At 47.0% G+C, this 11,661-nt stretch overlaps 1 long non-coding RNA gene across 3 annotated transcripts in view; it reads right to left on the reverse strand.

Moving 5' to 3' along the window:
• LOC146396609 (uncharacterized) overlaps positions 1-11,661 on the reverse strand; it is a 31,588-nt gene that overhangs the window by 17,837 nt on the left and 2,090 nt on the right. For all 3 annotated transcript variants that reach the window (XR_014826972.1, XR_014826971.1, XR_014826970.1), the window contains one exon: positions 8,342-8,441. This is a non-coding gene — a long non-coding RNA (uncharacterized LOC146396609). The remainder of the gene's footprint in view (positions 1-8,341; positions 8,442-11,661) is intronic.

Raw genomic sequence — 11,661 nt, forward strand, 5'->3', positions numbered from 1 at the left:
CCTTCTTTCTTTCTTTGTCTTTTTAGGGCTGCACTTGCAGCAAGTTCTCAGCCTAGGGGTCGAATCAGAGCTGTGGCTGCCAGCCTACACCACAGCCACAGTAACACGGGATCTGAGCCATGTCTGTGATCTACACTGCAGCTCGAGGCAACGTCACATCCTTAACTCACTGAGCGAGGTCAGGGATTGGACCTACCTCCTCACGGATACTAGTCGGGTTCTTAACCTGTTGAGCAACAACGGGAACTCCCAAATATGTGTATCTCCACTACATCACTGTACCACCATAGCCATGCCTACCGTCCAGCAGTCCAGTCTGCTCTACAGAGACTCCTTCTGCCCATCTCCACCCTGCTCTGGGCCCTGCAGAATCACCCCCGTCTCTGCCTGGTGGTTGGGTTCAGCAAGTAGAGAGGCCAGCAGGAGTGTAGAGGGTAGGACCAGACGGAGGTAGAGGTTATTTATGGCCCTTCCCCACCTCCAGGATCTGAGTCACCTGTTCTCCTAGGGCAGCCCTTCCCAAGGCACTGGTGGCCATTCCCAACCCTTACCCAGCCAGGTACAGTTCTGCCAACAGCTCCTCTCTACTACCCACCCCAGCCCCAGCCCCAGCCCAGATACTCCACTGGTTGGGTCTCCAGGCATCTGCTCCCATTCTGGTAATGGCCTGGTAGGAAAGCCCGCCTACATCACCTTATTCAAGTGTGCCAGCTGTATCCTGCCAGAACCCTGACCGAGGTGCTCAGGGTGTAAAAACAAAGCTGCACAAATGGGAAGCCTTCCTCCCAACCAGACTCTGGGCTCCCCTCCCCAGAAACAAGCAGTGTCTCCAGGCTCCTTTGCATCTCTCCATCCAGAAGTGTGACTGCCTGGTTTCTGTTTGTTTGCGATTATCCATAATTCGTAAATCAAGCCAGGCACATGAGTGGACGCGACTCCAACACCATGTCCCCAAGACACCAGTTCAGCCTGATTTTCCTCTTATCCCTTTGTATTCTTACAAAGGCCTTGTTTTCAGTGGGCGGAGTCCAGAAACAGGTGTCCTGTGTTGAGGCTGCAACTAATTGATGTCTGTCCCTGAGTGAGAAGGAGGTCAGCCAACAAGAACCAGCTTTAGCAAGACCAATCACTTCCCCGTCCCACAAATTCAGCTGTGTGTAAGCCAATCTGGGAAAACTCAGAGGACTAGGAATCCTGGCCAGATGCCCGCACCTATAATTGGCCCCTCAGCTAATTTTTGGACTCATTCAGCTGTGTGGTCTACTTTTCCCCCAAAGAAACCAAGGTGCAATTTTCATGATTCCTAAAGGATGTTATAGTTTTGTTCCCAAGGGGGTTATTCATCCTGGGGCTTGGAGCCAGGCTTTAGGGGTTCAAGTTCCAGGTCTGCCACTTTCTGGCTGGGGGACAATGGGCAAGTTGCTTAACTTCTCTGTGCTTTGGTTTCCTCATCTGTAACATGAGGAGAATAATGGAACCTACCTTATTGGGTCGTTGTGAAGATTAAAGGAGCAAATAAATGTAAAACACTTAGGCAGGGCATGTCAGGTGCTCACAAACTAGCTGTTTTTATAAGGATGAAAACTGACATTTAACCAAATGCCTGCTTGCTTTATAAATACAACTGCAGTTCATCCATTGAATTCTCACAGCAATACCTTTAGGCCTATGTTATCCCTACTTTACAAATGAGGAAACAGACTTAAAGCAATTATCGGACTTGATTCAGAGTCAACAACCAGTACACGGCAAAACTTGTAATAGTTTGCCCTCTGGGCAGTGCCATCACCGAGCCCTGGATCTGAAGTGTGACTTCTTGGCTGAACAATCTCTTGGCTCGTTTGATTCACACCCTTGTATTATTGTATGTCTCTCTGGGCTTTTCTTTTTTTTCTTTTTTTTTTAGGGCTGCATCTGTGGCACATGGAAGCTCCCAGGCTAGGGGTGAATCCTAGCTGCAGCTGCTGGTCTACACCACAGCCACAGCTCAGCCAGATCAGAGCCGCATCTGTGACCTACATCACAGCTCACAGCAACGCTGGATCCTTAACCCACTGAGTGAGGCCAGGAATTGAACCTGCATCCTCACGGATACTGGTTGAGCTCGTTACCACTGAGCCACAGTGGGAACTCCTCTTTGGTTTTCATCTGTTGGGAGCATGTTATTTATCTTGTAAACACCTGGAGGGCTGTGCAAGAGAGTTCCTGCAACTTGCTTGATCCTGAGAAAATTGCCTGAGGTGCTTTTTTTGAGGAGAGATTCTCTGGCATTTCTGCTAGAGTCTGATCCAGGAACAATTGGGTTGGGGCCTTGGATTTCTTTTTCTTTTTCTTTTTTTTTTTTGGCCCAGGTGACTGGGAGTGTTAAAGATAAGGCAGGGGGAGGAAGCTTTTGCTGTGTGAAATTAGAGCACCCTCTGCTGTCGATAAAGAGGATGACAGTAAAACAAGAGGCATTCCCTGGCTCGCTCTGGTCCCTTCCTCCTGCAGGTGTTTTTCCTGCTTCCAGTCACTGTCTTACCCTTACCCACTATATGCCCATATCAGAGCTGGGCAGGGACAAGGGGATTAAAAGGAAAGTCAAGGTTCTATCTTGACCTGGATTTACAATCTAATTGGATTGACATCTTCAGGAAATCACGAGACACAATCAGAAACAGTGGATGGAGCTCCATTCAGCAAATATTTCCGGGGCATGCGCTGTGTCTGGACCTCCAGGAGTGTAGGTATCAGGATATATGAGCACTGGGAACCCAGAAATAGACATACCATGGTTCTTGCCATCTGTGGTTCATAGACTGGTGGGGGTACAGGACAAACACCTGAGATGAGGGACAGCTCTGGGCATCACAGTAGCCTGAGGGAGTTCCCATGTGGCTCAGTGGGTTAAGGACCCAGTGTTGTCACTCCTGTGGCTTGAGTTGCTGCTGTGGCATGGGTTCGATCCCTGGCCCTGAAACTTCTGCACGCCATGGGCAAAGTTAAAAACAAAAAACAAAAAATCAAAACCAACACAAAAAAACCAATAGCCTGGGGAGTCTGACTCATTTGAGGGGGTGGGAAGGAGCCCACCCAAATAAAAATAAATTTATTGTTTTTCTATATCTATGGAAATATATATTCATGTTAAACTATTTAAAAATACAGAAAAGAACAAGCAAGAAAGTAAAAAGTACCTGAAATCCCACCACCCAGCGATAACTGCAAATATACCTTTGAAGATTTATCCTTCCACATGGCTCACTGTGGTTAATACTGACACATGTACATTCACCCAATCACTTCATTATACAAAGTTTTTTTTTTTTTTTTTTGTGGTCTTTTTGCCTTTTCTAGGGCCGCTCCCGCGGCGTGTGGAGGTTCCCAGGCTAGGGGTTGAATTGGAGCTGTAGCCATCGGCCTACACCAGAGCCAGAGCAACGTGGGATCCAAGCTGTGTCTGCAACCTACACCACAGCTCACGGCCACGCCGGATCCTTAACCCACTGAGCGAGGCCAGAGATAGAACCCAAACCTCATAGTTCCTAGTCAGATTCGTTAACCACTGCGCCACGATGGGAACTCCTACAGTTTTTATTGAGGTTTCTTTTCTTTCTTTCATTTTAAATTAAGAGCTTTAGGAGTTCCCCTCGTGGCGCAGTGGTTAACAAATCTGACTAGGAACCACGAGGTTTCGGGTTCGGTCCCTGGCCTTGCTCAGTGGGTTAAGGATCCGGCGTGGCCGTGAGCTGTGGTGTAAGTTGCAGACGCAGCTCGGATCCCTTGTTGCCGTGGCTCTGGTGTAGGCCGGTGGCTACAGCTCCGATTCGACCCCAAGCCTGGGAAACCCCATATGCCTCGGGAGCGGCCCAAGAAATGGCAAAAAGACATACAAATAAATAAGTTAATTAATTAAGAGCTTTATTAAGATATAATTCATATACCATATAACTCATCCATCCATTTAAAATATCAGTTCAAGGAGTTCCCAATGTGATACGGCGGAAACGAATCCGACTAGTATCCCTGAGGATTCGGGTTTGATCCCTGGCCTCACTCAGTGGGTCAGAGATCCGGTGTTGCCGTGAGCTGTGGTGCAGGTTGCAGACACGGCTTGGCTCCGATCCTGCACTGCTGTGGCTGTGGCTGTGGCATAGGTCAGCAGCTGTGGCTCCAATCCAACCCCTAGCCTGGGAACTTCCATATGCCATGGGTGTGGCCATTAAAAAAAAGAAGTCAGTTCAATGGTTTTAGTCTATTACCAGAGTTGTGCAACCATCATAATAATCTACTTTTCCCCAATTTTAAGGTATGGTTGACATATAACATCGTATTAGTTTAAAGTCTGTAACATGATTTTATATGTCTGTATATATATTGCAAAATGATTACAATAAGTTTAGTTAACATCCATCACCTCATGCAGTTTTTTCCTTTTTTCTTTTCTTTTTTTTTTTTTTTTTTTGAGGTTTCTTTTCTTTATTGCTCTTCCTCTCCCCTGCTATTGTTTTTGGTTTTGTTTGTGCATGCCTCTCTGCCAAAGATAACAGACTGGAGTATGTTTTTCCACATCTTTCTCAGACACATGCATACGACCACATTTAGTGTTGATTTGCAGAGAACACTATTCAGTTCTCTGCCCTTTGATGCAAGGAGCTTGCACACTTTAGGCTTCACTCCGGACCTACTACATCAAACCCCTTTGAGTGCGAAGCCAGAACTTTGTGTTTCTTTCTTTCTTTTTTTCAAATGTGTGTGTCTTTTAGGGCCTCACCCATAGCATATGGAAGTTCCCAGGGTAAGGGTCAAATTGGAACTGCAGCCACAACAATGCCAGATCCCAGCTGCATCTGTGATCTACACCAAAGCTCACAGCAACGCTGGATCCTTAACCCACTGAGCAAGGCCAGGGATCGAACCCACATCCTTGTGGATGCTAGTCGGGTTTGTTAACCACTGAGCCACGATGGAATTCCAGCAATCTGTGTTTCTAATCCTCAACCTAGGATTAGAGGTTCTGCTACTGCTAGACCGGCTCCAATAAGTGAAGGAAGACTGGCTAGTAAAGGCTCATGTGGCTGTGGGCAGAAGGGGTCAGGAAGAGACCCACAACGATCTTGAGGATAGGTTAACAAGTGAGGGCCTCCAGGTAAACAGCCTATTGCAAAAGTCAGAAACAGGAGACAGTTTCAGGCATGGTCTGGAGATGGCAAATAGTGTGACTGGTTAGGAAGTGGAGTTGAGGTATTGATGGCCTTGAATGCCAGCATCGGGGCTTAAGAGTCAAATAGTGGGTGGCAAGGACTCTTCCACGGGGAACTTTTTCTTTTTTTAAATTTTTTTTCTTAATTTTTTTGGTCTTTTGTCCTTTAGGGCCACACCCACGGCATATGGAAGTTCCCAGGCTAGGGGTCTAATCAGAGCTATAGCTGCCGGCCTACACCAAAGGCACAGCAACACCAGATCCAAGCCACATCTGCGACCTACACCACAGCTCACAGCCATGCCGGATCCTTAACCCACTGAGCGAGGCCGGGGATCGAGCCCACAACCTCATGGTTCCTAGTCTGATTCGTTTCTGCTGCGCTGTGACAAGAACTCCACGGAACTTTTGCAACCAAAAAGAACTCAGCATGGATAATGAGAATGGGGCAAACATATTAGTAATCAGGCAACAATAATCATTCAATAGCAGGGAGCATTTATCATGTGCCAGGCTCAGTGATTTGTGTGTACTACTTGATTAATCCTCCTAACAACAAACGGGACATAGTATTTTCATTCTCATTTCACAGAAGAGGAAACACTGGGACACAGAGAGGTTAAACAAGTTGCTCAAGGTCACACAGCTGGTAAGGGGCAGAGCTAGGCTCAAACCTAGGCAGTCTGGCTTGAGTCTCCGCTTTTTTTTTTTTTCTTCTCATTTTTGGCTGCCTGTGGCATATGAAGTTCCCAGGCCAGGGATCAGATATGAATCAAAATCTCCACCCAACTTGTAACTGTAGCAACACCGGATCCATATTAACCACTGTGCCCAGCCAGGGATCCAACCCACATCCCAGCATACCCAAGACGCCACCAACCCTGTTGTACCACAGTGGGAACTCCAGAGTTTCCTTTCCTTTCTTTCTTTCTTTTTTTTTTTTTAGGGCCGGATCCATAGCACATGGAAGTTCCCAGGCTAAGGGTCCAATCAGCTATAGCTGCCGGACTACGCCACAGCCATAGCAACACAGGATCCAAACTGCATCTTTGACCTACACCGAAGCTCACAGCAATGCCAGATCCTTAATTCACTGAGCGGGGCCAGGGATCAAACCCGCCTCTTCATGGACACTATTCAGGTTCATTACCGCTGAGCCAAGATGGGAACTCCCTGAATCTCTGCTTTTAACCACTGTGGTTTATTTCCTCAGCCCCTTAGTCTCTTCATCTGCAAAACGTGCATGAGGGCGACAAGGCCCCCAGGCAGAATTACACTTACCCAGAACAACAGCAAAAATAATACTAACAAATATTTAGTGAGAGTGAACTGCCTCAAAGAAAGAGGTAGCATGGAATAGTGTTCAAGGGTTTGGATTCTCACATCAGGGAGATCTGGGTTCAAATCCTAGTTCTGCCGTGCACTAGGTGGCTGTTATCACATCCTCTCAGAGCCTCAGTTTTCTCATCTGTACAATGGAGACAAAATTACCTACCTCGGAGTTTCCTGGTGGCTCATCGGGTTAAGTATCCCATGTTGTTATTGCTGCAATTTGGATAGCTGCTGTGGCGTGGGTTTGATTCCTGGTCCAAGAACTTACATATACTGCAAGTGTGGCCAAAAAAATGTTTTTTTAAAGGCCGAGGCTGTTGAGGAGTTCTGGTCGTGGCTCAGGATAAATGAATTTGACTAGCATCCATGAGATGCAGGTTCGATCCCTGACCTCACTCAGTGGGTTAAGGATCGGTGTTGCCATGAGCTGTGGTGTAATTTGCAGACGTGGCTTGGATCCCGAGTTGCTGTGGTATAGGCCGGAAGCTGTAGCTCAGATTCAACCCCTAGCCTGGGAACCTTCATATGCTGTGCGTGCCGCCCTAAAAAGACAAAAAAGACCAAAAAAACCAAAAACAAAAAAAACCCCCAAAAACCAAAAAAGACTCAGGATGTTGAGATATTAGAAGAGAAAATGCATGCCACTGCCTATACCAGTGATTGTTCAGTAAATGTTAAAAGGTTGTGGGGAAAAAATAAAACACAAGGTAGCAGGGCTGGGAATAGTCCCATATGAATACAGGTGGGCCCTGAGGTGGGGAAATAATTTAGAGAATTTTTGAAAGGAACACAGCGACATCTGCCGGCCAATTTGCAATCTTCCAGCTCAAGGCAGTTCACGGTTTGAATGTTAGAATAGAGCTCCATTACTTTAGATGTTGTCATAACTTTATGAAGCTAGGTTTATGGCAGCTGTTCTGATAAAAAGCAAGTATCATTCAAGAATGATTGTGGACCAGGAAATGAAGGTGGTCATATCCAACCTAATTCCAAGGTCTAAGCAGTTGTGTAGAGCCCAGCAAGTCCACTTATCTCATTAGGAAATACTTCTGATTTAAGAAGGAACTGAAATATTATTTTTCTTTCAATTTATGTGCATTTTCAAGTGGCTACTAAGTTGTCAGGACATAAATATTTATTGAGTTGTTTTGACCTACTTATTAAACATAACTGTAACTTTTTTTTTGCCAAGGGTTGGGGGGTGGGTAGGAGATGTTATAAAAAAAAAAGCACTGAGGCACTGAAGGTGCTTAGAACAAAGAAAGGTTGGAATCTCTGCATTAGGCTCTTCACAAAAAGTTGTCTTAAGGACCCCTAGCCTGGGGACTTCCAGATGCTGTGGGTGCAGCCCTAAAAAGCAAAAATAAATAAATAAATAAATGAGGATTTTTAAAAAAGAAGCCGTTTAAAAACAAACAAAAAGTTATCTTAAGCCAGCCTTTGAGATCTATACCTCTGTTTTATAAATGAATCCAGAAAGAGGAACTCAGTGCCTGAGGTCATGGGTGGTGGTGGGGGAGATGTCTGTGAAATTCACACTAGGTCCTCTGTGATTCTCAAGAAGGCAAAATGCCCCTCCCAACCTCTGAGTCCGTTCAGATGGGTCCCTGATTTCAGGGAAGGGCAGGCTACTGGCTGGAACTGCCCCTTCGGTTTGCCAAGCATCGGAAACCCTTCTCATTCATCAGTGGGGGCTCTACTCAGGGGGCCATAGGTGGTAGGCTCTGTGTGCACTGGGAGCTGAAGCTAGGCCCTGGGAGCCTCTCTCCTTAGATGCCCTGGAGGGTCTCCCCCTACTGTTGTTGGTCCCCATCCCACCAAACCTACCTTCAGTCCCAGAGTCACCGGCTCAGCCACCTGGCAGCCGGGGACGCAGCAGTTAATGGATTCAAAGTTGTGCAAACAGCTGCAGGTGGCTCGCAGTCTCCTGGATGGGGGGCAGCAAGGAGGGAAAGCCCTGAAACCATGAAGACACAGCGCACAGCATCCTCTCTGTCCTTTAGCCTGGACTTGAGAGCATTCGATTCTGAAGCTACTTGCCTTAGAGGAAAAGAGAAAGAAGCACTGGAAGAAAGGTGAGGGCCCATTTTCCCCAAGGGGCAACTGCCAGTGTCAACCTAGGTCATCAGACTGCCCAGTTCTGGGGAACTCTGAGCAAGCCCTTCAACCCCTTTGAGCCTCTGTTTTCTCCTCTGTAGAATGGGAATAAAACCAGTATCTACTTCATAGAGTGGTTCTGAGAACTTCATACATTACTAAAGCCTAGGGCAGAGCTAAGTATATATGGCTGGTGCGCAATGAAATTAAACTATTCATTCCATAGACATTGACTGAGCACTTAAGAAGTATGGACGAGGCAACATTCTAGGCACTGGGAATTCAGCAGTGAACAAGGCAGACAAAAGCCTCGCCCTGGTGGGGGTGGGGGTGGAGGTCTCACATTCTAGCAGAGGCAGACAGCCCATAAATAAACAGCCTATGTAAGGAAACTACAGAGAGGCTGTCCAATAGAGATATAATGTGAGCCACCAACGTAATTTAAAAGTTTCTGGTGGTACCATTATAAAAGTAAACAGGAACAGGTCAAATTCTTTTTTTCTGATTTTTAATTTAAAATTTTCAAAAATTTAGTTTTCAAATGAAAAATTTTCACCCAATAGGGACTTTCCCTGTGACTCAGAGCATGGCTACTTGGTGCTGTTTCTGCAGTGGCTCTGGTTCAATCCCTGGCCCAGGAACTTATGTGTGCCGAGGGTGTGGCCCCATGTTTAAAACATTTTTTTTTTCACCCAATAGATTCAAAATATTATCATTTCAGCCAGAGGCATAAGCCACATTTCAAGTCCTCAGTGGCTTCACAGGCCTCATAATTGCCGAGCTTGTTAGGTGGGTGCAAAAATGAAGACTTGATCAGCCCTCTTTCCCTTCGCTGGCCTGGCCTGCAGGGCGGGGTTTCTGGCCATGCATGACCCCTGAGAGACGACCCTGCCGGGGGTGGGGGGGCAGCCCCTCAGCACCACCCTGTCTACTCCAGGCAATGGCCTGCACCCCTGGTTCTGAGAGCTTAGGGCCACCTCAGGGGAGAGACGGCAGGAATTTGTGTCCAGGCTCCAACCTGAGGAGGGAAGAGGTGGGTGGGGGTGTGTGATTGAGTTTCTGGCCAGGGCTGGGATCAGTGGGAGGTGAGTGGATGTTGTAACTTACCTTTACTTAAAAAACTGTGATGCTTCTTTTGTTCATCACAGATTTTTTGCATTAATGAAAACATACAATTTATTGATTTGTATATCATAAAATTTGCCATTTGAAAGTGCATGGTTAGGAGTTCCCGCTTAGGCTGTGACTGCGGCTCTGGGATCTGATCCCTGGCTTGGACACTCCATATGCTGAGGGGCAGCCAAAAATGAAAATAAAAAAAATAAAAATAAAAATAAAGTGCAAGGTTCACTGGTTTTTAGTATATTCAAAGTTGTGTAACATCACCCAATCGATATCAGAACACTTCCATCACCCCCAAAGAAACCCCGCACCCATTAAGCAGAATTCCCTGTCTGCTGACCTCAGCCCCTGGCAATCACTAATTTACTTTCTGTCTGTATGGATATGCCTATTCTGGACATTTCCTATAAATGGAATCATACACATCTTTTGTGTCTGGACTTTTTTACTTAGCATGTTTTCTAGATTCACCCCTATCATTGCATGAATCAGGACTTTAATTCTTCCTTCCTTCCTTCCTTCCTTCCTTCCTTCCTTCCTTCCTTCCTTTCTTCCTTTCTTCCTTTCTTTCTTTCTTTCTTTCTTTCTTTCCAGGGATCAAACCTTCATCACAACAGCAACCCAAGCTGCTGCAGTGACAACACTAGATACTTAACCCACTGTGCCACAAGGGAACTCTAGGACTTCAATCCTTTTCAATGGTGAAATAATATGCCACTGCACAGATAGACCACATTTCTTCTATCTATTCATTAGCTGATGGATAGTTATGTTTTCTCCATCTTTTGGCTATTTTGAATAACACTGTTGTGAACATTCATGTGTAAGTTTTAGTGTGGACTTTTGAATCCTTGGGTTTTACCTTAATTTTGTTGTTGTTTTTGGCTTTTGGGGGCCACACTCGCAGCATATGGAGGTTCCCAGGCTAGGGGTCTAATCGGAGCTGTTGCTGCCAGCCTGTGCCACAGCCACAGCAACGCCAGATCCGAGCCATGTCTGCGATCTACACCACAGCTCACGGCAACGCCGGATCCTTAACCCACTGAGCAAGGCCAGAGATCGAACCCGCAACCTCATGGTTCCTAGTCAGATTCGTTTCCACTGCACCACGATGAGAACTCCAGTTTTGCCTTAATTTTGAATGTTTACTATATTGTTTTAAAATATTTTTTTATCTTGATTTGCTGGGTTTTCTGGTGTTCCCTTAAAATTTGCGCCTGCGCCAACTGCTTGACTGGTCTCACCCTACTCCTACTCCTTAACTCTTGTCCCTTCTGGCTGTGTGACTTTGGGCAAGTTGCTCACCCTCTCAGAGCCTCCGTTTCCTCCTCTGAGAAATGGGCACAATCCCCATACCTGCTCACAGCTGTTAGGGGCCTGCACTGGGGTAGTGACACACATTACAGACCCAGCCCATGGCACTTAAGTCAACATATTTTTCTTCCTGGGGGGCCTGGCGCGGGGGCTGGCAGGAGAAGGTGGGAGGGATCACATGGATGTGATCAGCCTGCCCTTGAGGAGGGCTGGTCCACTGGCCTAGAACTCCCTGCTGCTTCTGTTCCCAAGGGAAACCTGCTGTTTTTGCTCTCCTGCCTCAGCCTGATCCCTATGAGGTCCTTGGGGGCAGGACAGATGCTGGTCACCCAGAGGCCTCCCTGGCTCCCCACACTTCCGTCTCAGCTGCCCCGGGCCCCCCACCACCACCTCCCCCACCCTCCGCTCTGCCCATTCCCGTTGAAGGCCACAGCTCTCTGTCCCTCTGCGCTGCCATGAGGCCTGCATTTTGCAGGGTGAAGTCCAAAGTTCAGTCCCTTCGCTAAGCACACGGATAAATATGAACCTTGGAGAATTTCCCCAGCTCCAATGTAAACAGAGCGGGCAGGGGCCCTGATTCACTGGCCACTGGGGCCAGGGTTGGGGGTTGGGGG

This window comes from Sus scrofa, chromosome 14 (genome assembly GCF_054392235.1).
Source record: "Sus scrofa isolate SSC_HxYL_T2T_F1_AM1 chromosome 14, Sscrofa_HxYL_maternal_Yorkshire_Landrace_v2.0, whole genome shotgun sequence".
NCBI classification, from domain to species: domain Eukaryota; kingdom Metazoa; phylum Chordata; class Mammalia; order Artiodactyla; family Suidae; genus Sus; species Sus scrofa.